This window comes from Cavia porcellus, unplaced genomic scaffold (genome assembly GCF_034190915.1).
Source record: "Cavia porcellus strain 051 isolate PalLab524CR breed Dunkin Hartley unplaced genomic scaffold, mCavPor4.1 scaffold_15, whole genome shotgun sequence".
NCBI classification, from domain to species: Eukaryota; Metazoa; Chordata; class Mammalia; order Rodentia; family Caviidae; genus Cavia; species Cavia porcellus.
The window spans coordinates 4,491,579-4,518,572 of record NW_026947498.1 but is presented as its reverse complement, the minus strand read 5'-3'; the positions used below and the strand labels follow the sequence as shown (position 1 = coordinate 4,518,572).

At 49.5% G+C, this 26,994-nt stretch overlaps 1 long non-coding RNA gene across 1 annotated transcript; it reads right to left on the bottom strand.

Annotated features, from left to right (window-relative positions):
* Positions 1-6,381: 6,381 nt before the first annotated feature.
* LOC134470421 (uncharacterized) lies at positions 6,382-16,743 on the bottom strand. The gene is made up of 2 exons (XR_010039270.1): positions 16,213-16,743; positions 6,382-15,911 (listed from the first exon to the last, which is right to left on the bottom strand). It is a non-coding gene; the product is annotated as an uncharacterized LOC134470421 (long non-coding RNA).
* Between the last annotated feature and the right edge of the window lie 10,251 nt (positions 16,744-26,994).

Genomic DNA, 26,994 nt, shown 5'->3' with positions numbered 1-26,994 from the left:
GTGCCTCTGGACATAGGTGCTGCTGGGTACTGCATAAGAGCCTGGAGGTGCTCAAGCTGTGTTTGTGTGGCCCAGCTGGTCCTGGGCTCGTGGAGTCATAAGCCGATGTTGCAGGGCAGCTGTCTTCCTCCTTTCTCACTTTCTACCTGAAACACAGCTGCCAGTCACCTAGCACCAAGACACCTGGCAGGAAGGATCCAGGCCTGGAAGATCACAGCAAGAGTGGAGCTGTGGACACAGCCTCCACCTTGTGCTTGGAGGTAAAACTTTGTACATCTGGGCAGGGCAGGGCTCCCTATCCTGGTCCCTGTCCCAATCCCCTCAGATGCTAAGTCAGAGGGAGATTTGAGAAAGGAGTACTTCAGATGGGTTCTGGGTTCTGGATGCTGGCATGTCTCTGAAGTTGATCAAAGTTAGCAGGACAAGGGACAATGTGTGGCAGGGAAGATTTTACCGCTCATGCACTCAGGGTTTCCTAATGGAGATACAGTTTGGTCCTCACACCTTTCTGGGAGTTTCCAGCCCTGTCTAGCTCCCCTGTGACCAAGAGCCATGTGGAGCTGGGGGATCCTCAGGAGGAGCACCTCGATTTTCCCAGAATCCAGAGGGGACACCTGGTGGCTGTTTCAGGTTTGGAGAGCTTGTGCCAGAGTAGAAGGTAACTGAATTGCAACCAAACTCCGTGTGCTTGGTGGACAGGAAGCAGAATGCCAAAGTCTGGCTTTCCATGGGTGCTGAGGTGGGGCTTTCCGTAAGTGTGGGCCTTGGAGTTAGGAATGTATTCTTCCAGAGCTTTCAAACCTTGGTTGTGCCCAGCATGTGCATATTTCTCATTCCTGCCAGGAATGGAATTACATCCCTTCTCCCAGTTCCTATGCTGGCGCCCTGGATCTAGTGTAACTACCTTTGGGACACGGTCTGTGAGCTGTGGAACTGTCAGAGAAATCAGGACAGGGGCAGCAGCAAGCTACCCACACTGCCAGGTTTCCTTTCACAACAGAGGATGCCAACATTAACCCGGTGTTTTCTGCTGTTGTGTTTTACTTTTCCTGCTTTGCAAGCAGAGTCATTTTGAGACGACCTTTCTGCTTTCTAGCCCTCTGCTCTTTCTTGTCTTTCTCCAGCTATAAAACCAGCTTCCTCTGCTCAGCCATCAGATCTGTCCTTCTATTTGATGGAATGAAGCTCTCTAATTCTAGAATTACAAATAAGGCCAACTGTGATCTTCAAACTGGTATAATATTTGTTCTTTGGCAACACAGGGTTGATTGGTATCTTAGGTCCCCCTTTGTATCCATCTACCCTGAAACACTGAGGTCCACTCACTGACCAGTGGCCATGAGTGGCCACCATGGGCAGTCCCAAGCCTTGATGATCATATCAGCTTGATACTTGTCCTGTGAGGCCAGCCTTGATCCAGGACCTTAGATGTACCCACAATCACCTGCCTGTTGTCCCCTGGCCTGTGCTGCAAGTTTCTCATGATGAGCCTCAAGTGACGCTTAATCCAAGAAGCAAGAGCATGTGCGGGCCATGGAACTGCAATGACCACTGAGGGGACCATAGTCTTTGATGAGCATGTACAGCTTGGTGTACTCCCCATGCCCCACACAGAAGTTCTGTTCCAGTAAATGGGGCACTGTTTGGGGGAGCCCTGCCCAGGGCTGTCCTTAGGTGTTAGCTGTAAGTGTGGACCTAGATTTTACACTCCTGATGGCATTACACAGGTGAGTCTTCTTCTCGGGCACAACTACTAGCTTTTCAGGGCCTGGTAAGCACCTTAATTTTCTGAAAATGACTGGAAGTCATTAGTCTGTGGTCATCAGGCATCTGCATGGCCCAGGCAGCAGGGGGTGGTTTTGGCAGCTGGGGGCTGCAAGGGTGAGAAAAAGAACTGCATTTGTAGTCACAACAGGTCCTGGCACTGCATGGCCACCTCTATGACACCCTGGGGGACCCAGGAAGGATACCCCCATCTCGAGAGCCCTGCTGACACCAGAGGGTATGTGTGTCTCAGGGTCACCTGGGTTCCAGGAACATCCTCCCATCCATCCCAGAAAGCAGATTGCCAGCTTCCTCTTGGAGTTGTCGCCCCACACTGACACAGCTCATCTGTCACCCTCTGATGGCCTCACCTCATTTATTTCCTAAATCAGGAGTGATTTCTGCTCAAAATAGTTTCAAATCATGAAACTGCTGGAGAAGGACTTAAGGATCCTGCCAACAGATTTCCCAGGGCTGGGGTTGGAGCCCACATTAGAGCATTCCGGAGGATGTGGAATTTCTGTGACTGTGTGGAAGACAGAGGGACAGAGCCCGTGTGGGACTCATAAAGGCCTTTTGTGTGAGGGTGCCTGTGCTCTGCAGGTGGAAGGACCGGGTCGGATCTCTGCAATTCTGTTACACAGCTGGGTGGCACGGATACAGGAGGGGCAGCTTTGGCTGTGCTTCGCTGTTGGCCGGTGGAGGACAGGACAAGCACTTGAATGTGATACAAGATTCTTTTAGCTAAATGTTCACTTGCTGAATGTCAGGAACACATACGTGGTGCTGATGGAGATCTGGAGGGACTGCATTCCAAAGAAAATCATCTTTTTAGATGAGCAAACTGCACACACAAACACATATTAATGGTCACACACGTTTTCAGAGAACCAAGAGAAAGTTCTTAACTCGGATTTGAGACCAAATGTGGCACAGGTGAAAACCCTACATATAAGTAATGACTCCTTCACAGGCTGCAGCTGGCCTGTAAGGCAATTTTCAAACATGGTGGCAAGACACCAGTGACCAGCTACCCAACCTGACAACACGAATACGTTTAGTTCAAGTTTCTAGGGGGCAGAAAACAGAAGGTCAGATGTTGATGCTTTGCGCCCGCTCAGGGCCAGCTTATGAAAACCGCTCCATTCAGTAATTTATCAGAATTGCACGGAAGAAAAGAAACCCAAAATCTACCTTGTGCCATTCCCTATGTTGGATGGTAAAGACCAAACACAATGTTCCATCCGAGTTGTGATTTTTAAATGATTGTCATAGCATGAGTGCAAGATAAAACAATAAGCTAAGCCATACAAAGGCAAGGAGAATCACAAAACTATTTTTACTACAAAAAAAAAATTCTATAGAAGTTTCCAGATGAACCACACGAAAATGTCACAAAGCCTTTTTTGAAGTGCAGGGGAGGAGCTACATGTGACAGGCCAGTCACACATTGCTAGTGAGGCTGTGAAACTTGTGAAATGGTCCCATGTGGTGCCGAAACAGTGAAGCTTGTCCATCTGCTTCATCAGAATAAAGTCAGACGTGACTAGAGAGCGTGCTCAAATATCTGCATAGGTGCTGCTAACCGTAAAAAGGGGAACAGGAACCTCTGCAATCAATGAACGTAGAACTTCCTTCTCCGTGTGGAAAAAAAAGTAACGCGAAATAGAATTTTACCCATCCATCCACCCCCACAGCACCCACTGAGAGGACCTTCACTCTCGGGCTTGATATTCAAACCATGATGGGGGACAAAACAGACAGAGCCACAGTGTCCCAAGGTTTCACAGCTTCTGCGCCTGCAAGTGCTTTATGGCACGGGACAGGACAGGGCAGAGTTTGGCTAATGTGCACTCAATCACCGAGGAACAGAGTGTCTGGCTCTTACTCTGGTGTTCCCAAGACTGCACCCACTAAACGTGAACAGTGATGCTGGGAGCCACGCAGAGTATACGTGGCCTGGGGCCCGGCCCATGCTATAGCTGAGTCTGAGGCTGGGCTTCCTTGGTCTCGCTCTGCTCCCAACACACTTGCTAGGGGTGCTTGGGATTAGGAGCACTGAACACAGCTCCAATCGAAGCAGGACTTGTGGATCTGAGGTCTGGGAACGCTCGTCTTTCAAAGCATCTAACATAATCTCCATATCTGTCCCTGTTAGGATGGAGACATCACCTGGAAGCACTAGGTGCCACTGCTGGGTGCCCTTTTGGAAAGAAGCCTGCCAGCTTAACAGTCCCTGAGTCACCAGTGACCTGGGTCAGCATCATGGCACATGGAAATCAAACGGCACCGAATTCTTTTGGACACAATGTGTCTTGCTCTGTAGTTCGGTCTGCCTCCAATTGGTGGGATCCTCCTGCCCTGAGGCTCCCGAACGCTGGGAATACAGGCTTACACCACAGTGCCAGAATCATTAATTAATTTTAAAGGGAAGATGAAAGTTCATTACAGTAAAGAAACACACTGCTGTATAATAAGCAGCTCCAGGAAGAGAAGTGACTGCTTAACAGCAAAAGCTACTTCAGAAAGTAATGCAGAACAAAGGAAATGTTTCACTTCAGGAGGTCTCAGAGGGTATCACTACCCCTGGGTTTTTACCTAAAAGGGTTGGGGTCTCTGGACAGGGTGGGGCTAAGTTACCACGCAGCTGTGAGGTTGCACACGGCTGTGGAAATGTGTGGTCCCCACTCTCTGGGAGGAGAATTTATGATGCAAACGCCCTGTCCTGTGTGTGTAACAGTATCCGGGGCAGCACCTGGCCAGGTCTGCGCCACCTTCACTTGCTCTGTCTCCTCCAGTGGCCCCCGACCCCGCCTTCCCATCTCCAGGGATACAGCAGAGCCCTGGTTGACCAGCAGCCTCCTTTGTGGCCGGCTCTAGTCTTCAACGGTGCAGCCCCCGCTCCTCTGCTCTGGGGACACCACTCAGAAGTCGCACTGGCCCTGCTCCCTCAGGGGCCCGGCCAGGCGTAGTCCTCAGGGGAGCCGAGGGGCCATGGTCCATCTTCTAGGGCAGCTGCAGAACGGTTGGAGGCAGCTGGCCCTGCCCAGTGTGGGGACACCGACCCTTGGCTGCCTGAGCTCAGGGACCTAGTGGCCGGCTCTGACTTTCAGTGCCAGTGGCAGGGGTGGCTGGAAGACACACGTGACCATCTCCGATATGACAAGTGTGGGCCACAGACAGGCAGCAGTCAAGTGGTGACGGGGGCCTGGAGACACAGGAACCAAGTGAGCCTGGCCAGGCACTTTCCTGCTGTCCGGCCCGGCACCTGGTCCGCAGCCCATCTCATTTCCCCCTCTGCTACACGGGAAGTCAGGCAGCAGCCGCACATGGGTAACAGTGACTTTTCAGTGCGGAGTGGGGGTGCCTCAGGTTGCTCACTGACCTGTCATCTACCTTTCAGCCATTCGGGGCCTTGTTCGTGCAGGCAAGAATGTGACTTAGTGCCTCTTTCTAGAGCAGGACAGTGTCTGGGGAGTGCCCGACATCCCTGACGATGTCACTGGAGGCACAGGGAGGCTGGGCCCGGGGATGCCCGCATTGCTTCTCTAAGCGGGCTGGGGTTAGCTCCGGCCCTCAGAGGGCACGTTTCCTTCTCTAGCTCTGCCAGCAGCTGGGTGGAGTCTGAGGCCCCTTTTGTTCCCTTTCCTCCCGGAAGGCCTGAAACAATGGCCTTCCTTTCCCTCTGCTCCTCATTGCCATCCCTCCCTGCACCCTGTGGTCCTGCCTTCACGCTGCAGCTTCCAGGCCCAGTGGTGACCTCTGTGTGCATCAGCCTTTGTCCCACTATCTGGCAGCCTCAGCGGAGGCTCCCTCAGCTCTGTCCCCTCCCAGACGTGTCACCTGCCAGGCCAGGCCAGGCTGGCACCAAAGCACTCGGTGACCGCGCCTGCCAGCACTGAGGACACGGCCACGCTAATGACTGCGCCCTGCACACTGCACACAGCCCCTCCTGCTCTCTGGAGTCCACTCGTCACCCCACGAGGAGCTCACCAGGGCTGCAGGGCCCTTTCCAGGGGTCTCGCCTTTCCTTGTTGGCTGGGGAGGGAGGGAGGGAGGGAGGGAGGCAGCGGCAAGGCACCGGTCTGCCTTTCAGCCTCCCACCTTCCTTCATCGCAGCGCTCAACACACAGAGGCCAGTTCCACCGTCCCGAGTGGGGGTGAGCTGCTCGGCTACTGAACACACAGAGGCCAGTTCCACCGTCCCGAGTGGGGGTGAGCTGCTCTGCTACTGAACACACAGAGGCCAGTTCTACCGTCCCGAGTGGGGGTGAGCTGCTCTGCTGCCTCTGGAGCATCCTCTGCAGTGCGGGCCACTCTGAGATGGAAGGCGGACTGGAGATCGTCAGCCTGCGCTTGAGTAGGGTTAGAGGGGACACGGCTGTCTGTCTGCCCTCCTGTACGTGGCAGCCCTCGTCTCAGAATCTACCCGGGATGTCCTGCGACTGCTGGCTGACAAGGGGCAGTGGATATCAAGCTTTACAGAGAAAATACACAACAGAGCCAACCTCAAAACCAGCCACTCGGGGGTGAGGTACCTCCGAATCATGGAGTGCAGTATCTTAATAATACAAATTTTCTTCAAGTTATTTGAAGAAAAAATGACTTCTTTGAAAATTGCTTTTTAAAAATTTTATTTAAAGAAAAAATCAAAACAGAAAAAAGGGTAGAAATACTACATAATTTAAAAAAAACAGTAAAAAATCACCAGTTGATAAATTACATATTGTCCTCTTAGAAATAGTCATTCAAGTTACAAAACTAAAGCATACAAAGTGAACATTCAAACAGCGAGACTGCAAACAGTTCTGTTCAACTATCCAACAAAAACCTAGTAACATGGTTGTTAATCCTATATACTTATACATGCAGTTATATCCTTTAGAGCACTTTCTTTTCCTTTGTTACAATAGCAATTACATATTTTGGGTTTATTACTGCTACAGTTCTTATTTCTTTTTACACTAGAGACACAATGTGACGTTTATAAATATGATTATATATTTCACTTATGAGGATAGTCTCAAGTTGTCTCCATTTACCTATGAAGGCTTCAAGACTATCCTCTTTATAGCTGAGTAATATTCCATTGTATAAAAAATAACACATCTTTTTCATCCACTCTGCAGTTGATGAGCATTTTGGTTGTTTCCAAGAGTTAGCTATTACAAATTGTGCTGCTATGAACATGGGTGCACATATATTACCGTGACAGGACCTTTTCAGTTTTTTTGGGAAAATTCCCAGGAGGGGAAAGAGCTGGACTGAATGGAGCTTCCAATCCAAGTCTCCTGAGACATGTCCATAGTGATTTCCAGAGTGGCTGCACCAGTCTACATTCCCACCAATAGTGGAGCAGTGTTCCTTTTCCCCCCGCAGCCTCGCCAACATTTGTTATCAGTTGATTTCTTGATGGCAGCTATTCTCTCTAGAGTGAGATGAAATCTCAATGCTGTTTTAATTTGCATTTCTTGAATGACCAGTGATGAACACGTCATGTATTTATTTGCCATTTGTGTATCTTCATCTGAGAACTGTGTGTTCATCTCAGATACCCATTTTTGGAGCAGGTATTTGAATATGGGGGGCTTGATGTTTTTCAGTTCTTTGTATGTTCTAGCTATAAGTTTTTTTTCTGAGGGGTTGCTGGCTAAAATTCTTTACCATTCTGTGGGTTTTTTTTTCATTCTGTTGGTGATTTCTTTGGAAGTGCAAAAAATTTTCAACAATGTAAGATCCCAGTTGTTGATTCTTTGAAGTGTTTCCTGTGCAGTTTGTGTTTTGTTCATGAGTTCTCTGCCTATCCCATGTCTCCAAGGCTACCTACCTTGTCTTCCAGTAGACTTAGCATTTCTGTCTAATATTTAGGTCTTTGATCCTTTCAGACTTTAGTTTTGTGCATGGTGATAGGCATGGATCTAGTTTCAGTCTTCAGCATGTGGAGAGCCAATTTTGCCAAAACTATTTATTATTAAAGAGGCTATCCTTCTTCCAGTGAACACGTTTAGCTCCTTTGTCAAATATCAGGAGGCTGAGGGTCTTTGTAGTTGTGCTTGCATCCTCTAATCTGTTCCACTGATCCTCAAGTCTACTTCTTTGCCAGTACCATGCTGATTTTGTCACTGTGACCTTGTAATATAGTTTTAAGTCAGCAACTGAGATGCCTCCTATCTTGCCTTTGTTGTCCAGAATTGCCTTTGCTATTCTAGTCTGTTTCCAAATGAATTTTAGGAGTGTTTTCTCTAGAGCTGGGAGGTATGTTAATGCTATTTTGATTGGGATTGCATTGAATCTGTGTAACAGTTTTGGGAGTATTGCCATTTTCACCATATAGGTTCTTCCTAGCCAAGAGCAAGGAATATCCTTCCATTTTCTAATATCCTCTTCAGTCTCCTCTTTTAGCATAGCATAATCTTCAGCATATAGGTCTTTTACATTCTTTCTTAGGTTGATTCCTAAGTATTTCATCTTTTTAGATGGTACTGTGAAGGGCGATATTTCCATAATTTCTGTGTCGGTGAGTTTTTGTTTGTGTACGGGAATGCTTTTTTTTTTAATTTTAAAGAGATGCTGTTGATTTTTGAGCATTGACTTTGTATCCAGCTACACTGCTAAATTTGTTTATTACCTCTAGTAATCTTTTAATGGAGTCTTTTGGGTATCATGGGTATCATATCTTTTGGGAGTATCATGTCATCTGCAAATAGTGATAATTTAACTTCTTCCTTTCCTATCTTTATTTCTTTTATTTCTCTCTCTTGTCTTACTGCCCTGGCTAGTATTTCTGAAACTATACTTAATAGGAGTGGTGATAGTGGACATCCTTGTCTTGTTCCTGATTTTAATGAAAGCTTTCACTATTTGTCCATTTAGTATAATGTTCGCTGTTTGTCATAGATGGCCTTTATAAAGATTGAGGTAGACACCATGTATTCTGAATTTCTGAAGGTTTTTATGATGAACATGTGTTGGACTTTATTGACAGCTTTTTCTGCATCTATTGAGATGACCATGTGGTTTTTGTTTTCGGCTCTGTTGATGTGGTGTTTCACATTTATTGATTTGTGTATGTTAAACCATCCTTACATTCCTGGAATGAATCCCACTTGGTTGTGATGTATAATCTTCTTGATGATTTGTTGCATTCTATTTGCCAGCATTTTATTGACAGTCTTTGCATCAATGTTCATTAGTGAGATTGGCATATATTTCTTTTTGGTTGGGTCTTTCTCTGGTTTTGGTGTCAGAGTAATACTTGCCTCCAGGAATGACTTAGGGAGGATTGCTTGCTTTTCAATTTCATTGAAGAGTTTAAGGGCCAGAGATTTAGCTCAATGGCCTAAGTGCTAGCCTGGCAAACACAAGGTCATGAGTTTAAGCCCTGGTACAAAAAAAAAAAGAGTTTAAGTAGTATTGACATCAAATCTTCTCTACATTATTTGTAGAATTCAGCTATGAATCCATCAGGACCTGGGCTTTTGTTTGTTAGTGTGTTTTTATTTGTGTTTTCAATTTCAGTAGCTGATATTGGGTTATTGAAGATTGTTATATCTTCTTGGTTGAGCTTTGGTAGTTCATATGTTTATAGAAAGCTGACCATTTCCTCTGTGTTTTCCACTCTTATGTGAGTAGAGATATTCAAAGTTAAGTATTCATGATCTTTAGAATTTCCATAGGATCTGGAATAATTTCCCTCTTTTCAATCCTAATTGCATGAATTTGGGTTTTTCTTTCTTTTTCTTGATAAGGTTAGCTAGAGGCTTGTCAATTTTGTTTATTCTCTCAAAACCCAGGTTTGTGATACATTAATTCTTTGTATTTCTTTTTAGTTTCAAGTGCATTGATTTCTGCTCTAATCTTTACAATTTCCTCTCTTCTATGAGCTTTGGGTTTCATTTGCTCTTCTTTTCCTAGAAGCTTGAGATGAAGCATTATGTTATTTGTGCTTGTTCTGTTTTCTTGATATGACAATTAAGTGTTATATATTTCCCTCTTAACACTGCTTTCATTTCATCCCACACATTACAGTATGTTGTGTCCTCATTTTCATTGAATTGTAGGTATTATTTCTTAATTGTAGCCCACTTTTTGTTTAGAAGGTTATTTAATTTCCATGTATTTATGCAGATTTTGCAATTTATTTTGCCATTAATTTCCAATTCTAGTGCACTATGATCAAATATTATGCAAGGGATAATTTCAATACCTTTGCATTTACTTAAGAATGTTTTATGAGATACTATATGGTCTCTTTTGGAGAATGTCTCATGTGCAGCTGAGAAGAATGTGTATTCTGATGTGGTTGGGTGGAACACTCTGTAAACATCTATTAAGTTCAATTGCTCACAGGTATGATTCAGTTCTATTATTTCTTTGCTGACTTTTTGTCTAGTTGATCTCTCTCTTTGTGACAATGTGGTGTAAGTTTCCCTTATAATTGTGTTCTTGTGTATTGGGTTTTTCATGTCCATTAGTATTTGTCTTATATAGTTGGGTGCTGCAGTATTTAGTGCATATACATTTATACTTGTTAGTTCTTCCTCTTGAATTTTTCCACTAACAAGTACGTAGTGACCTTTTAAATCTCTTTTAATCATTTTAGGTTTGAAGTTCACATTGTCTGCAAAGAGAATAGTTACCCCTGCTTTTTTCTGAGCTCCTGTTGCATGGAATACTGTTTTCCATCCTTTGACTTTTAATCTATGAGTTTCCTTTTGGGTCAGGTGTTTTCTTGCACACAGCATACTGTGGGATCATTTTTCTTGATCCTTTCTGTCAACCTATTTCTTTTGATAGGTGAATTGAGGTCATTTACATTTATGGATATCACTGATATGTACTGATTTGACTTTGCTATGTTGTGTTACAGTTGTTTGCTTTCTGCTTTTCCCCTTTGTTTAATTGCTTGTCTGAACTGGTGATTTCTTTTTGTTGTTATTCATGAGATTGTGGTCATATTTCTCTCTACCTAGTATCTCTTTCAATATTCTTTCTAGGGTTGATTTGGTGGATATGAATTTCTTCAGCTGTTCTTTGTCATGGAAGTAGCTTGTTTCTCCATTAAGTATGAATGAAAGTTTTTCTGGATACATCAGTCTGAGTTGAAAGCTGTTTTCTTTCAGGGCTTGAAACACCTCACTCCACCCTTGACTTGCTGAAAAGTCTGCTGTGATTCTAATGGGCTTTCCTTGATAGGTGAGTTGTTGTCTTTTCTCCAACAGCTGTTAGTATTCTCTAACAGTTTTTATGCTGCATGTCTGGGATCTTAATTATTATATGTATGGGTATAAATTTATGTTGGTTGTGACTGTTTGGCATTCTATATGCCTCACTTATTTGCATATCAGACTTTTTCCCCATGTTTGGGAAATTTTCTAGTATTACTTCTGTGAATATGTTAGTTATGTCATTTGCATTGACTTCTGCATCTTCACTGATGCCTATTAATCTTGTATTGTTTCTCATGGCACCATCTTGAAGCTGCTGGATTGTCATTTCATGCTGCTGTTATTTCTAAAAGTTCTATCATTTCAAGATCACTAATTGTAATCCTGTCCTCAAGGTCCAAAATCCTATCCTCAGCTCCATTTAAATGGTTTTGCCAGCTTTGAATAGAATTTTTTGTTTCTTGGCTGTCTCTTTGAGTTTCTTTCATGGACTCTGCTTGTTTTCTATATTGTTCATTCAAGTTTTAAATCAGTTTCCCATGCTCCTGTACTTCTTCCTTAAGCGTGCTGAGCAACTCCTTTACTAAGGTTGTTATTTCTGTCTTTGCATGAGAGATTGCTTCTAATTTGATTTCCTGTATAGCCTCATGGAGTTGTTTTATTTCACTTGCTATCTTTTCAGAGATTTCCAGTGTTACTTTGAAGTCCTCTATTTCAGTGTCTCCTGTACTTGCTCCCGGTGGACTAGATTTTGAGGTTGCATTTTGCTTTTTCATTTTGCCATTTTCCCCTTTCAAGTTAACATTTGGTCCTTCAGTTCCACTAGTGTCAACTGTTGATAGTGTGTATCTTGGGGTCCTACTGTAAGGTTGATGCTTGTCCAATTTCTGGGTCCCACAATGAAGAGGTGAGCCAGTTGCCTGGATTCGCCCTGCAGGGCCTTTTGGGTGAGTCCTATATTCTTCCTGGGCTGACAAACCTAGTAGTATTGATGTAGGTCAACTTCTACTTCCTACTATTACCTTATCTTCAGGTTATTCCAGGTCACCAAATCTCCCTGCCCTATTGTGTCCCTACTGTGTGCCTGTGTGACTCACAAGCCCTTTTGATTTTCTCCAAGTTGGGGGGATCCTTATTGGCACACTCCTCATGCTGCCTGATGTTCTCTGTGTGCCAGAAGGGGTCACTCACACTCTTACCAGACTCACCAAGGTCTGACAGTTAGCGGCAGGGAGCTTTACTACCGGCCCTGTTTACCCACTGTACAGGTAAGATTTAGGGCCATACACACCACACCGACTGGAGCCTGCTGAGATCCTTTGTTTGAGAGAGGCAGTTACTAAATCTCCCATCAAGCTAGCACAGTTAATCTGTTGTATCCCAAGTTTCTGGGAGAAAGGGTGGGAGTTGAAGATCAATAGCAGTATTAAGTCCAGGAGGTAGGGAGTATCCCCAGTGGGCCAGCAGGTGTCCTGGGTTCAAGCATCCACCATACACTTGGGAAGCACGGTGCAGCGGCATATGCGGTCCTGGGCGGAGGGACGGGCTGGTAGCATCAGTCTGTGTGTCTGCAGGGTGCTATCTTATTTTGAAGTCTTGTATCACTTTGATGATTTTTTTCTCAGTGGTTTCATCTATTTGGTCCCATTCTACTTAGTGAAGCTGTAATTCGAACTGGTTGTTGAAGTTGTAGGATGAATGCCAGAAGTACAGGAGCATAGTGATTGGATCCTGCTGAGGTCCTCGGTTTGGGTGAGAGGTCACTGAGTCTCCCTTCAACTCACCACAGTAATCCACTGCAGTGCAAGTTTCTGGGAGGAGGAATGGGAGCCAAAGATCAAGTACTTGGTCTAGGAGAATGGGAGGGTCACCGAAGGCAGCGGCCATTGGCGCAGTGTCCCTCCAGGTGAAAGGAAGTTGCATAGGAAGCCAGTGGTACAGATGCAAGGTCCGAGGGTGGCGCTGTGTCCTACAGGGCCAGCAGAAGTAACACAGGAAGTGCATGGCAGCATGAGCCAAGGTCCGAGGGCAGCGTGCGTTCCTCTAAAAAATAAGTTTATTTTTGCCAGAAAGCTGTTCACAGTACTTGCTAGATTCCCTTTGAGGAACCTGTTCACAAATGCTTCAGAGAACAGTCAAAATCAGGGATGACAAAAGGCTCAGATGAGCTACAGTTAAAACTCCGAGGAGAGTTTAGCAAACAACAAAATGACCCATTTCCCAATGGCATTTTAGGGTTAGTAGATGCGACTGACAGCATGATATCAGGACCATACACTTCAAAAAACATATTTGACTTCCTGTTTTACTATGCAGTGTGACAACATTAACAAGATGTAATTTATAAACAATGTCACTTTATATAATTACAATTTTTTTTTGAGACAGGGCCTAGTTCCTGCTGGCCTCAAACTCCTGATAACCCTCTGCCTCAGAATCCCCAATTCTGGGATTAGAGGCATGCACCACAACACCTGGCCAATCACAAAACCTTAGCCACATAAATCTGCATGAAATTTTGTCTCTCAGCAATGATGGGTTTTCTTTGGCAGTGCCGGCTGCTGAGTCTAAGGCCTGTGTGTGCTTGGCAAGTGCTCTGTCATGAAGCTGCATGCTGACCGGGAATCACGGAATGTGTTAGATAAAGCGGACAGTGCTCCTCACAGATGTACTTTAACTTTTTCAGTCGCAGAGTGGCACTGCTTGGAATGCACTGTGCGTGGGCCTGTGTGAGTATTGTCGCCCAAAGAGGGCTGTCACAGTAGAACCAGGAGCACACGCACACACACCTGCACATGCCTGTCATTACCAGTGACCAAGTCAGAAGGCTCAGCATGGTGAGCTGCTCCCCAGAGCTGTGCACTGTAGAAGACGGAACACGGGAGCAGATACATGTGACACACAAAGAACCAGCAACATTTAGCATCACGGCTGCACAGAAGTCCTGCCCACACCAACCCAGCTTTTAACTTTGCGGTGAATGTCAAGGTAACAATGCTGACAGAATCAAAGGAGACTTATGGAGCACCTCCACGCTGAGGAGACAGTGCTAATGGCCACAGGTGCCTGGGTACCTGATGGACAAGGGCAGCGAATTGGGGGCTTTTTCCCACTCAGTACTGAGTGCAAAGGACACAGGTGCCCAAAGTTTTCTGGTCACAGCTTTCATAAGCAGAAGTGATGCACAGTGCACAAAAGACAACATGTATTTGTTATCTGACATGCATTCAACCTATGTGCCTTCAATTTTACAAACCTTTGCATACATTTAGACAAAGCTAGGGCACACGGCATATTTAGTCCTCAGAGGTAATCTCACAGTTGGTCACATATACAGGTGCCAGATTCACTGCAACCAGGGATGAGAGTGTCATAAACTGATGATGTAAAAAGACTTTACAGCAAATAGACACTTTAGATCTATCTAGCTCTACTGAGATACACTTCCTTCAGTGTATCTGACAAACACAAAATCTTTGTTTTCTAAGCCAGCACAACACTTTGTATATTATTTGAGACAGGTTCTCAATACATAGTTTCATGCTGGCTTCGAACTCACTATGTAGCCCATGTTGGCCTTGAACTTGTGTTGATCCTCCTGCCTCAGCTTCTTGAGAGCTGGGGTTACTGTCCTGGGACACCATATGTGGTACACCACCTTATCAATATTTTAAGAAAACTTTGGTGTATTAAGCATAGAGGATTGGGTTTTGGTTTTGTATTGCTGCATTAAACTGTTACCTTAGAAAATCCCTTTAAAGTAACGTTTTTTTCTTGCTGTTGTTGTTGGTCCAGGGGATTCAGGGACTCCCCCTGGCCTCTTCTTAATTTTCATTTTGAGGCAGATCTTGCTAAACCACAGTTCATGAACTCCTGACCCTCCTGCCTCCCTCTGGCTCCTAAAATGCTGGCTGGGGCTGCAGGCACCACCACACCTGGCTTTTACAATTAGAAATATATTCCTTCAAAACAGCCTTAGAAAAGTTTTGAATTTCGGCAAATGCCTTTTTGTGTGTGCTGGGGATGCCTCCCAGATCCTGGCGGGAAGCCACGCACACCCCCCGGGTTTATTACTTTTTGAGGCAGGCTCTCACCAAGGGGCTCGGCCTGGACTCCTACCTTGGAACCCCCTGACCCAAGTTCCCAGAGCACTGGGACCACAGGGGTGCACACACCTAGTAATGATCCCTTTCCTTAGCAAAAGGCTGAGTCACTTCATCAGATTTCTAGGAAATGGGGCGGGGGGGGGGGAGAATAATCAAAATGAGCAAAAATCCAAAGAAGCATCCTTCCTAAATGAAGTCTCTCATAGGAAAAGCCTGGAAAGTGGCCCTGTGACCTCTCACGGCCTCCACCTCGTGGCAGAAGGTCCCAAAACCAGGTCTGAAGTTTCCAGAAGGAACCTCAGAAAGTCTACCTGGTTGCATGCATTGTGCTTTGCAGTATATGCGAATTCTTCCCCTAAGAAAAGCAATGGGGCAGAAAGAGATGTGTTGGCAGGTGGATGACAGGGCTCTGGAGAAAGCCTGATGATTCGTGTACCCTGGAGGAAACTGAGGCACCAGGGTCAGTCTGCTGCCTGCCCTGATGCAGCCTGGGTTTCCCCAGGTGTCACTTATGCCTCAAGGGAACCCCGGGAAAATTTCTTCCCCTCTTAGAGTTAGTCCAAACCAGCATTTCAGTAAGATCAACAGAGAAAGCATCTTTAAGACAAAAGTAACTATCTTTACCCTCTAATTACAATCTATGAATTTTATACGCATAGAAAGAAGAAGGGAGCAGAAAATCATAAACTCAAAAGGTGAAAAACAGGAAGCAGTCACAGACTAAATTCACTTCTAGGGATTTGGGGTCAGTTTCCCTCCAGGTGTTTTTCCTCCAGTGTCCACTGGGATGATCCTTGCCGGCCTCCGTGGTCCCTGGCTTTGCCCAGTCCGTCACCACACACAGATTAACCGCCAGACCAGCAGACTAAGGAACCTGTGGCGTGCAGGAAACAAGCCAGTCAATCTGTGTGCACCTCAGAGCCGTTGGTCAGAACCCAAGGCAGGCCACTGAGGTTGTATTTGCCCCTCTTAGCTCACCCCAACAAATGTGCTCCTGTGAATAGAATACTAGGGGATTTCCTCTTACACCCGGGGTTGTCTGGTATTGGTTTCCTTCCTTGCTAGTTAATCTCACAAAATTCAAGCAAGCGTCCCCAGAATTACAGTTTCCGCAAAGTTAGAGCCAGATACAGAATGGAGAAGAAAGAAGGAAAGAGAGTGTTAGGTGCACTCACAGATCCACCACGCCAGGTCTCAGGCCAGCACCTGGGAGGAAGTATCACAAGGAAGTCCGGGGGCACTTGGACCCCACTGGGGATTCAAGTTATTCGTGGCACCCCTGGGAATTAAATGGAGGCCTGGGAGAAGAGGGAAAAGATTAAACAAACAAACAAACAAACAAAGAAAGTAATCCTGCCAGTATAAAATAAACACCAGGCATAATGAAACTGATGGCCAATCAGGGTGACTGACAGGGACTGCCAGTTCCCGGATTCCTGGATTCCTTCAGTGACTCTGCAGTCACAGGAAATGAAATAGAAGGGTTAGGGAAGACCAGAGAGGCACTGGGAGAGCAACTGAAGCCTGGAGATCCCCCTGGGGTTTTGCTCCTCAGGTCTTCCAATGCAGTGACCGCTTAGTGCATTACATGGTCCAGAGCCCACTGCAACAGGCTGGGGAGGCCCCCTTTCCGTTAGTCACTGGAAAGCTGTCACCGGTGAGCATGGGTCACAACAAAGGTGCTTGGAGCTGACACAGGAGACACGATTTCCTGCTAACACCCTTTCTGAGTAAGGTTCTCAGCACCTGGATGAGATCGAGCTAGTCCCAGAGCTTGGGAGAGCAGATGCAGTGACCCTGGAGAAGCAGCCTATCATGGGGCACAGGCACTTCCTGGAGGCTGCTGCCAGCAGGGAGAGGAGGCCTGGAGCAGGCCTCCAGGGGCCCCGCCGCCTGCCAAAGCCAGGGCATCACAAGCAGAGACTGAAGCTGGAGAACGTCCTGTGGGCCCTGCAGGAAACACCACAGTCAAGGACTGTGGCTGGGCAGCAGGCGCAGGGCCCGGGAGGAGCTGGCCAAGATCCATGGCCGCCCCCTATTCTGTGCTCTGGAAATAGTGCGTGGAGAAGACAGCAAAGGGGAACAGAAGGGATCACAGTGTGTCGTGGATAGCTATGAAAACTCCCCGTGTGAATGGAAGATTTAGTCAATGAGAAGGACCCTGAGCATCTCGGTTCCCTCCCCCAATCGACTGCAGCTCTGCTCACTGGCCCATCACTCCACGGAGGTCAGTGCAGAGCAGGTGAGACCCGACCCGGCTCAGAGACCTCCCCTGTAGCAAGTGTGGATCTGCCTTCACTGCACCAGCTCCTGACTCCCAGACCAGAGAGCTGTGTGCCTACGTTCCCCATGGGCGAGGCTGGCAGGATTTTCCTCCTCCCACTAGGAATAACTTGCTCCACGTGACCAATGAGTCTCTGCATACAGTGTTCCCATCGGCCAGACAAGGAAACACAAACAGTGCAACCTGTGAGGCGCGTAAAACATGGAGGAAGTGACTTTATAACTGCCTGTCTTTAGGGTTCACTAGAGGAATATGACACATAAGGATTTGCTTGGGGTTTCCTGTGGGGTCCCATAGATGCCCAGGGCAGCCAGGCACTTGGCTTACAGTGGAGCCCTCAGTGGTGGTGGCCCATGAAGGGCATCATGCTGGCCAGCAGGGGGAGACAGGGAGCAGTGAGCTGGCACAGAACAGAGCTGCAGTTTCCAGGTGCCTGCTACCCTAGGAGACCCTTAGGATGCTGTGTGCATCCTGGACTCAGGGTAAATTCCTGCGCGGGCAAAGGTGAGTCGAAGACGGCCTTGTTTCCAGTGTGATTTGTCTCATTTGGAGAGAAGGTTAATTGAAGCCACCCACAGAGAGATAAAATTAGAGAATGAGACTCAAACTTTTCGTCCTGATTTCGAAGAAAAGTACAAATCCCCAGAGCTTCAGATAATGCAGCAATCTGCAAGGTACGGGAATCAGCTGCATCAGAAGGAGGCTCACAGAACACACAGCCCTGCGACATAAAATACGCATACTGCAAAATATTAAGGAATTTCAACAGGAGCAAAGGCAAGAAATAGATAAACAGTCTCTAGAAAAGGCATTACGAAAGGCACATGCAAAGCAAATGACGTACTGAGACCTCAGCATGGCAGAGAGTGAAGCAAGTATGAAGAACTTCAGAATCAACGAGTTAGAGTAACCAAGAGTTAGGGTAACCGAGAACTCTAAAATATGTGAGATGCAGAAAATGATTCGGCTTCTCCAAACCGAAAAATCAGAGTCCATGAAAAAATTGAAGTAGTAGAGGGTAGAAGCCTTAAGTAAAAAATCTTCTGTGCAAAGTGTCAGAGTCCACTGAAAGGCAGAAGAAGTGCTGAATATTGGAAAAGAGTCAAATAAGTGAACCCTCAGAAGGAGATGGAAATCTCAGGCTTATGCCGTGGTCAAAGGGACGCTGTGCTGGAGAAGGCAAGATGTCTTCCACAGTGTCCCTCTGAAGAAGAAATGCTCAGACCACAAGAACCAATGTCTGAGGACAAAAACTTTACAGGGAGGCTGAGCAGCGGCACCATTTCTTCCCACCCGAGGTGCTGTGTCAGCCTTCCTGGAGGAGAACAGCCTCACGCAAGACAATGCGAGACACATTGCCTGTCCAAACCGTAGAAAGAGAGAAGTCATTGTCAAGTCAAGAAAAGCAAGAACTTCAGTATAACTCTCAAAACTAAGATGGAGGAGGAGTGTCTGCCCCTCCTCCTTGTGCCCCATGCACCCCAGCGGAGCTGGATGGTTTCTGTCACAGTTCTCCCTGGCTACCTAGCAGTGTCCTCCCCGGCTATCAAACCCCCATTGTCCACTCCAATGGCAGCCAGGCCATGTGCGGCCAATGCCCCGCCATACCCACTCCAGTGGATATTGTTGCTTTTTCGGGAAGAGAGAGCACCTGGGACTTGCTCACATCAGGCAGGAAGAGACCTGAGCCACTTACCCTCTGCATGCACAGCACATCTTCCAGAAGAGTCCATGGCTTCAGCCCACACCCTCACTCCAATAGGTTGCAAGCTCCTGTGTTAGCAGCGCTTTAAAGACCTCGGTTCTTGGACTCGGAGGGGCTCCTCTTGTGGAATACAAGCCTGTGCTGTAGCCCAAACCCTAATAAAAATTGTTTGGTGTCCTGTGAACCTGCTCATTGTTTCTTTCTCTGCTACTGTGGGCTCCAAAAGTCCTGAACAATAATTTGGGATTTGATCCTGAGTAGGGCAGGCAGACAGCATGAATTGTGCTGTTCACACTGAAGAGCTCCAGACACCAGCAGCCAGTTTAGAACGGCAGCTAAGGGAGACCAGTGGCAGTGACCCAGCACCTGCTAGAGCCGACCTATAGGGTCCAACACAAGTTGGCATCCGATGGTGACAACTGGCAGCAGCAGTGACCACCAGCTGGCCGTGTCAACTGGTCACAGGGTGTGATGGAGCCTCCGGCCAAACCTTCATTCTGCTGCTTCGCGAATCCCATCTCAGTTGAGCAAAAGAAACCTCATCTGATTGGCAACAAAACTGTGCACTGAGTGTGAATTACAAGTCCAGCTGAGAGAGACGGGAACTGTGATGCAGGATGATATGACTTGAGCCTGAACTTGAACGTGAAGGCTCATGCAAAGGCAGTGCTGATGGGTGAGATAGAAGAATTAGGCAAACAGAACCAGGAAGTTACAAAGCATGTGATTTCATAAAAAGGTCAGCTGTCCAAACAGCAAAGGAAAGGATGTGGCAGCACCAAGAAACAGAGAAGAGCAAAGCGGTAAAAAAAGAAAGCTCCTCAGTGTGAGGGTGGCAAGGTGAGCATCGTTCGAGGGCAGGATGAACAGAGACAAAAGTGAAGGCGAGGTGACAGGTTCTGATCGATTTGTGTTGAACCCAGGAAAGCCTCGTCAGGAGATCAGTGCAGCTGGAGTCTCTGCAGGGAGAGCTGGGCCCGGCCAGGAAGGGAAGGCACGGAAGTGCACTGCAGCTTCCTGTCTCTCAGGAGCCAGCGGAGCGGGCCACAGTCATCAGCTGACCTCCAGACAGTCCTAAAAGACTTCCAACAAGAGGGAAAAACAGGTTCTGCTGAATTAGAACAGCAGCACACCTTGTGGCTGAATGGAAGGGAAAGGCAGAAAACCTGGGGGAAAGGCGTCGTCTTTACAGGAACATTTGCATGAGGCAGGTGCGCTAACAAAAGGATCGAAAGCAAAATTTAGTAAACAGCGGGAGCTGAAGAAAAAACAGACTGAAGAATTATTAAGCAAAATGAGCTCCAAAAAGAAATGTAGGAAGATGCACAAAGGAAAGGGTGACGTTGGTCAACAGCAGAAGAGGAAGAGTGGTCCGAGTTCATGTAGGAGATCCCCTCCGTGCCATTGCTGTGCACCCAAATCCAGCATTAGGAAGTGTCCCCACTAACAGGAAGCACCCCAGGGAGTGACGGGAAGAAATGGACAGTTGCTGATGAAGATCAGGTAGATGTTTCTAGATGAATTCCTAGGGGGCTTGGAAGACCAAACAGTAACCTAACACATCGTTGAGACCAATCCAGCAATCTGTGCTTAAAGATTCCTTTTCAGAACTTTGTTGAATTCCTAGAAACAGAATCCCACTCAGCTGTTACATCACCACACTTTTCTGTTCATGCCTTGAACCTCTAGATTCACCAACAAGGAGAGAACTAAACTAATGCTGTCAGAGAGCTTTTCAAGTCGAGCAGAAGCCAGGGAAGCCAATGGAGGAGCCAGGGAAAAGGATGACTGGCTGACTGAGGGTCACCTTGGGGTTCCACATGCTGACGGTGTCCAACACTGTGAGCACTCAGGGCATTATGGGGTCCCATTGTCTCCTGCAGCAGGCTCAAGAGGCCCCACATTGGGCACCAGAGAGCTGTCACCAGTTAGCACGGGATGCAGCCAAGATGTGGAGATCAGAGAGGAGACAGGAGTTCTAGCTGAATGGCCTTTTGCAATGAAGACACTGAACCGCCCAAATGTGATCAATCTGTTCCAAGTGCCCAGAACAGCTGCTGCAGTGTAGCAGGTGCTGGTGTCCACCAGAGAGGGACAACAGCTGCACTGCATCCTAGAAGCAGCTACTGGCAGGAAGAGGAGGCCTGGAGAGGGATCAGGTGCACCTGGCGCTCCTGACAAAATAGGGCATCACAGAGACCCGCAGCTGGACCATGCCCTGTGGACACTGGAGGAAACACCAAGGTCAGGGACTTTGGCACGGACAGCAGGTGCAGGGCCCAACAGAAGCAGGGCCAGCTCTCCAGCCTGCTTCCATTCTCTATTTCTGAAATATTGCAAGACAAAAAATATGATGCCTCCTCAGGAGACGTCTGGACCCCTGTGACCTCCTGGGTGACACGGGCACGGGTTCCTCCCTTTCCCTGTGCTCTCCGCTGTTGCTCTTCAGCAGCAGGTCACACAGTCAAGGCACAGTGCCCGACTTTCCCTTCGCACACAAGTACAAAGTATCCCCAGTCGCCAAATAAACTGAACCCCAGGCTGAGGTCCAGACCGGACTACACCATGGGCAGGCAGGGCAGAGCCACGGGTGGAACATTCACCCTGTCCTTATGGACTCTGAGGTCCTTGTCTCACCTGGGCTGAGCCTCTCACCTGGGCCGTGATACGAGACTCGGAGACAGAGAACGATTAATGAGGTGACACAGAGCACAGGCACTCCGCGGCTGTACCGTCGTGGTGAAACTCATGAATCTGGGGATGTGCTTTTCCCAGCACCCTCGATCCTTCCATGACGGCATCTCCGCCCCACAGAGGAGCCATGGGAGAGCCCCTCACCCTGTCACTGTTTTGCTCCCTGAGGATCACCTGTCTGAGAAGGACGGGCAGGCAGGGAAGAAGGGGTAGTGGAGCCCCCACGCCGGCCACTCCCGCCAGCACCCACACAGTGGCCGACGCCCCCCACATAGCCCTCACTGTGCTCCTCCTCCAGCCCAGCACAAGCAGCATGTGAGAAGACTGGAGTGCGGTGGTCCCGAGGGACAGAGGCAGAGCACTTCCTCCAAACTGCTCAAGCCAAGGAGGGACGGCAGTGACAAGAGGCAGGGGGCAGGCAGGCACCTGGGTCACCACCTGTGTTGCGGGCCAAGGCTCCCCAGACACCTGCGCATGCAGAAACCACAGGCACAGCGATTATGGTGACCAGAAGCACAGACGACTAGGCAGAAGGGACAGCGCACTGCCTGTGGTCCGCTCATCTACACCTGGTGGCGTCATTGTCTACCACGTGAACCTAACTGGAAGGCTCCATGGCAGGAGAGAGAAGCACAGGGACCTGTTGGTCACAAGTCACGGTTCCAGGCAAGCAGGAGGGATCGGCTGGGAGACGTGTTCCTCAACAGGTGCTGGGGCCAAGAGCGACACCTCGTAGATTGGACTGTGTCTGCATATGAAGCGCCAGAGCCAGAGAGCTGTGAGCACCGCCACGGGGACATCGTGCTTTGGGGGCTGACTAAAAATGGATGCAGATTCTGCAGGGGCTGAACTGTTCCAGAGGCTCCTGGGCCCCTTCCCCTGCCTGCCTGTCTCTCTGCTTTCTCCCCTGGATCATTAATGGGCCGTAAAGGCCACTGCAGAGGAAGAGTCCACCTAGGGACACTGGTCAAGCATCTCCTTCCCAGAAGCGCAGCAGCTATAAAACTCCAGCTAAAGACACACGACAAGTCCTCCTTCCTCATGTTGCAAGGGCTTGTGAAGAAAGCTCTGAGTCACCCCGGCATTATCCAGCTGCTTCATGTGGCTGCAACAGCACACTGGGTGTGTCAGGGGACGGCGCACGCAGGCCAGGACAGCTGTGCCACTGCATCCTGGAGGCTGGGTGCCTTCTTTGGAGGCCTGCCATTCTCAGGTAGGCGGTGTGTCCCATCCAGTACTGTCATGAAAAGGGGGTAATACACGTGGACCGGAAGGTTGCAAACAGCCAGTTTGATGCCAAGTGCAACATGACAGTGAGTGACCTTGGGCTGGGCGCCAGGACCTTGGGAGGGCAGAGTCACTCTGTTGCATGTCTGGCTGCCCTACGCTGCACGAGAAAGGTTTACAGGGGAGGAGACGGAGGACCTCTGAGGGCCACAGGGGACCTGGGGCTGTCCTCCACATCCTGCTCACAGGGTCCCTTCCATTTCATGAGGACGCTGTTCCACAGCAGCAAGTGCGAATCCTGGGGGAGGATGCACCCTTCCTGGTCTCCTGTCCTGGACGCGTGAAGACTTCTCCACCACTTCCTCACCTGGAACCTGAGCAGAGGCCCACACTCAAGACGAGAGTGGCCACCTGTGATTCTGCCAGGGCAGGCGCTCCACTCAGTCCCCCACCAGAGCCACTCCCAGACAACCCGTCCTTCCTGTGGGTCATGTCTCTCATGGCATAAGGGAATCCTCCAGAGAAAGCAAACAGGACACAGGCATGGCCATCTCTGAAACCATCGCCTCGAAAAGCTTCCCCAGCCAGAATTGCTGGGGATTCCCAGCAGATTCCCAGCAGACCCTGTTCCCTGGACTCTCGTCCCCTGGAGTGGGACGGCCAACCTGTCCTCTTCCTGCCCAGGGAGGATGCGCAGCCAGGGTGGAGGGAAGCAGCCAGGCCCTCCTGCATCTCAGTCAAACTCCCTCTGGGGTGTAAAGACAGGGACCCCAGTTCCCAAGAAGCCACAGTCTCTACCGCCAAGAAGTGGCACGGCTGGAAGGGGGTACCCAGGAGGATGGCAGTCTGCATTCAGACCCTGTAAGGCTGCTGCCTGCCAGCCCATGAGGACGACTGTGGGTGCATCGTACCAGAGGCTCCCACACACATCGTACTGGACAGCAAAAGAAACAACCAAACTCACAGTGCAGGGCTGCAGCTGCGTGTGCTGGAGTCTCCTTCCAGGCCTTTCACAGCACCATGTCCAACAGACAAGTCGTCATTTCAGCACCGGGTTGATGGGACAGCCCAGGAGGGGCAGGGCAGGGCAGGGGTGAGGGAAAGACCAGTTTCAGGTGGGCTGGACCACAGCAAGCTGCTGGAGGTCCGCTGCAGAGCGGGGCGGTTAATGGAGACCAGAACCAAGAATGTCCTATATCTTCAAGTAGCGTCCCTGTCACATGCCTCCCTGCATCCCAAGGGAATAGCTGCCCTGGTTTCGTGGCATGCACCTTCAGAGGCTGCAGGAGGCAACTGGCGGGGCTGCAGGTGGCAGTGTGCCGGCCACTGCTCAGAGGCACCGGCCAGCTCGGTGGAGGAAATGACTACAAGGTGCTGCAGGCCTTTGCGTGCCTGGCGCCTGCAGCCGTCTGGAGTGCAGAAGGCCTCCGGACCCTGTCCTTGGTGGCTCTTCTGCATGCCCTCTTCCACATTTCTGGGACAGAGGAGGTGGACCTTCCTGGGTATCTGTGTCTCGCACACCTCACCATGCTCCTGAGAGACAACTGCCGCTTCCCCGTTTCAGTACCAGTCCTCTTTCGCTGTACTTGAGACAGAGGTGCTGAGCTCGGCAGCAGCTCGACAGGATCCAGCTGCTTCCGGGGGCTGTGCCGGGCTCCGGTGCCACGGGAGGAAGACGGCTGGAGCACTTCATCCTCAAGGCTGGCTGTCTTCTGCAGGAGCCTGTGGGACCTCAGACGGAGGGTGCACGCCTCACACCCTGCCACACCACAGGCGCCATCCACGCTGACCTGTGACTGGAAACTTCTAACTCTAAGACTATGGCAAATAAGTGACTGCATCTGTGCTGGGCTCCAGGACCTCAGGAGAGCAGAGGCTGGTCCCACGGTGTCCCCTGCCCTACTCGGCACCAGAAAACATGTTAACTGAGGGTCCAATGGCTGTGGCGAAGGTGCGGGTCCTGGGGAATCGTCCTCTTGCTAGGCTCACAGGATCACTTGCCCTGCCTCGCATGTGGACTCCGTTCTGGCCCTGCAGGCACAGATCCTGGTGGGAAAGTACAGCCTTCCGCTTACCTCTCCAGGGACCTCAGTGGTCACTTCTCCTTGGCCAGCTGCCTGCCCTGAACTCCTAGCAGAGCTCAAGGTTGAGACCATCTCACACTAACCATGGCTCTGGAAAGGGTAGCCCGCAGCCTCTGCCTGGGCTGCTTGAGAACCACCCAACTCACCCATCCTGCAGCTCTTATCTCTCACGGGATGAGGGCCTCAGGAGGTGAGGGAAGCGCTGGGATGAGGAACATTCGACACACAGCCATATAACTTCACGCTAGGGGCCCAGGCACCCGAGAGACATGCTGCACTCACCGCGTGGAGCTCGCCACGCCAGCAGTGTGGGCTCCTGATACTCCTGACTCTCATCCCTTACAGAGGCTGCTGAGCCTGCCCTGTACCTCGTTCCCTTCCTGCTAAGGGGGGACAAGTGGCCAGGGCAGGAGGAGGCGTCTGGACCACTCCACCACCCATTCACCCTGGACCCTGAAGACAGGGATTCCAGCTCACAGCAGAGCTGCACAGTCCGTCCCGGGGAACAAGCAGCGCTGGAAGGGAGTGACAAGGAGGACCTCTGCCCACCACAGGACCCTGCCAGGCCACTGCCCACCAGCCCGCAGGAAGCATCCCAAGCACAGAAACCAGGAGACTGCAAAGTGAGTACTCTCAGCCCAGCGCGGTCCAGCTGCTTCCCCACTCGTGCAGCCCGCAGACAGTGGAGGTGTGGGCAAAATCTAACAGGCAGAGAGGGTCTAGGTGGATGAATGGTAGTTTCAGGGATGCAAGAAGCGTACTGGGATGCGGAGACAGGGGAGGAGTAAGGCAAAGGACAGAGTTTCAGCTGGAGGGCAGGAGTCGGCTAGGCCGCCTACTACAGAGCTGGGTGGCGAGGACCATCACCAAGAATGTCTTGTGTATTTCAAGGCAAGCGTCCACTTCACACATGTCCCTGCATCTCACGGGAAAGCACACTGACCTCTGTGGGCCCAGTGTGTGCCAGTGGGAGACTGGCCAGCTGTGGCCTTAAGTGGCTGCAGGAGGGGCGGGGCAGAGCTCAGGTTGCAGTGCACAGGGCCACCTGTCCCAAAGGCTCTACCAGCACAGTTTTGGCAAGCGCCACGAGCTTGACCACCCTGGCCCGGCCGGAGGGTGCCCAGAGCCACCTGGAGCCCCAAAGGCCCCTGGGACACCGTCCCTGCTGCCCCTTTTCTGTCCTTCCACTTGTCTCTGAGCTTCCTCCCTGGCTATAGGAGGCTGCAGCTCTGATAAGAATTTCTTTTTCTCACAAACCTCCCCAGGAAACTGATGCCACAGGAGGTGAGCTCTGTTCCCTGCGTTTCAGCCTGTTGCCCTGGTTTCCACGATGGGGAATAAGAACGCAGTGCCAGGAGTGAGGCAGGGAGGAGGGAGTTCCCTCAGACACCGGTGAGGGTCACCCACAGCCATGAGCGGCTGACCGGCTTCTCCAGGGCAGAGACACGAGACGAGCAGTACCTGAGCTCACCTGTCTGCCAGGTACCCGTTATTCCTGCAGGGGGCTGTACCAAAGCACCAAACTCGGAGCCCCTCAGCAAGAAGGGAGATTTCTTTTACCCCAGCAGGGGAGTCAGAAGTGCGAGTCTAGGCCTTGCCTCCCCGGAGGGCCTGCCGGCTGCTGAGGCCCCAGTATCAGGGCTTCCCCAGTGGCTGAGTCAGGAGGCCTCCCAGCCAAGTCACCCTCAGAGCACCAGCCCTTCACCCCACCACCTTAGCCACTAAGGGTCAAGCCCTACAGCTCGGAGGGGCCGCAGCAGAAACCTACAGTGAGAACCACGCTCAGCAATGCAGCAGTGAATGCCTTTTCAATGCTTTTCATCACGAGATCAAGGAAGAAAATCAAGGGCACGTGCATGGGGGGGTGACTCTTGCGCCCCGTGGGAGCCTCAAAAGTGCAACTAGAACTACCATCGTCCTCAATGTGCCATCTGTGGGAGAGATCTCAGGGGAGGGAGGCACT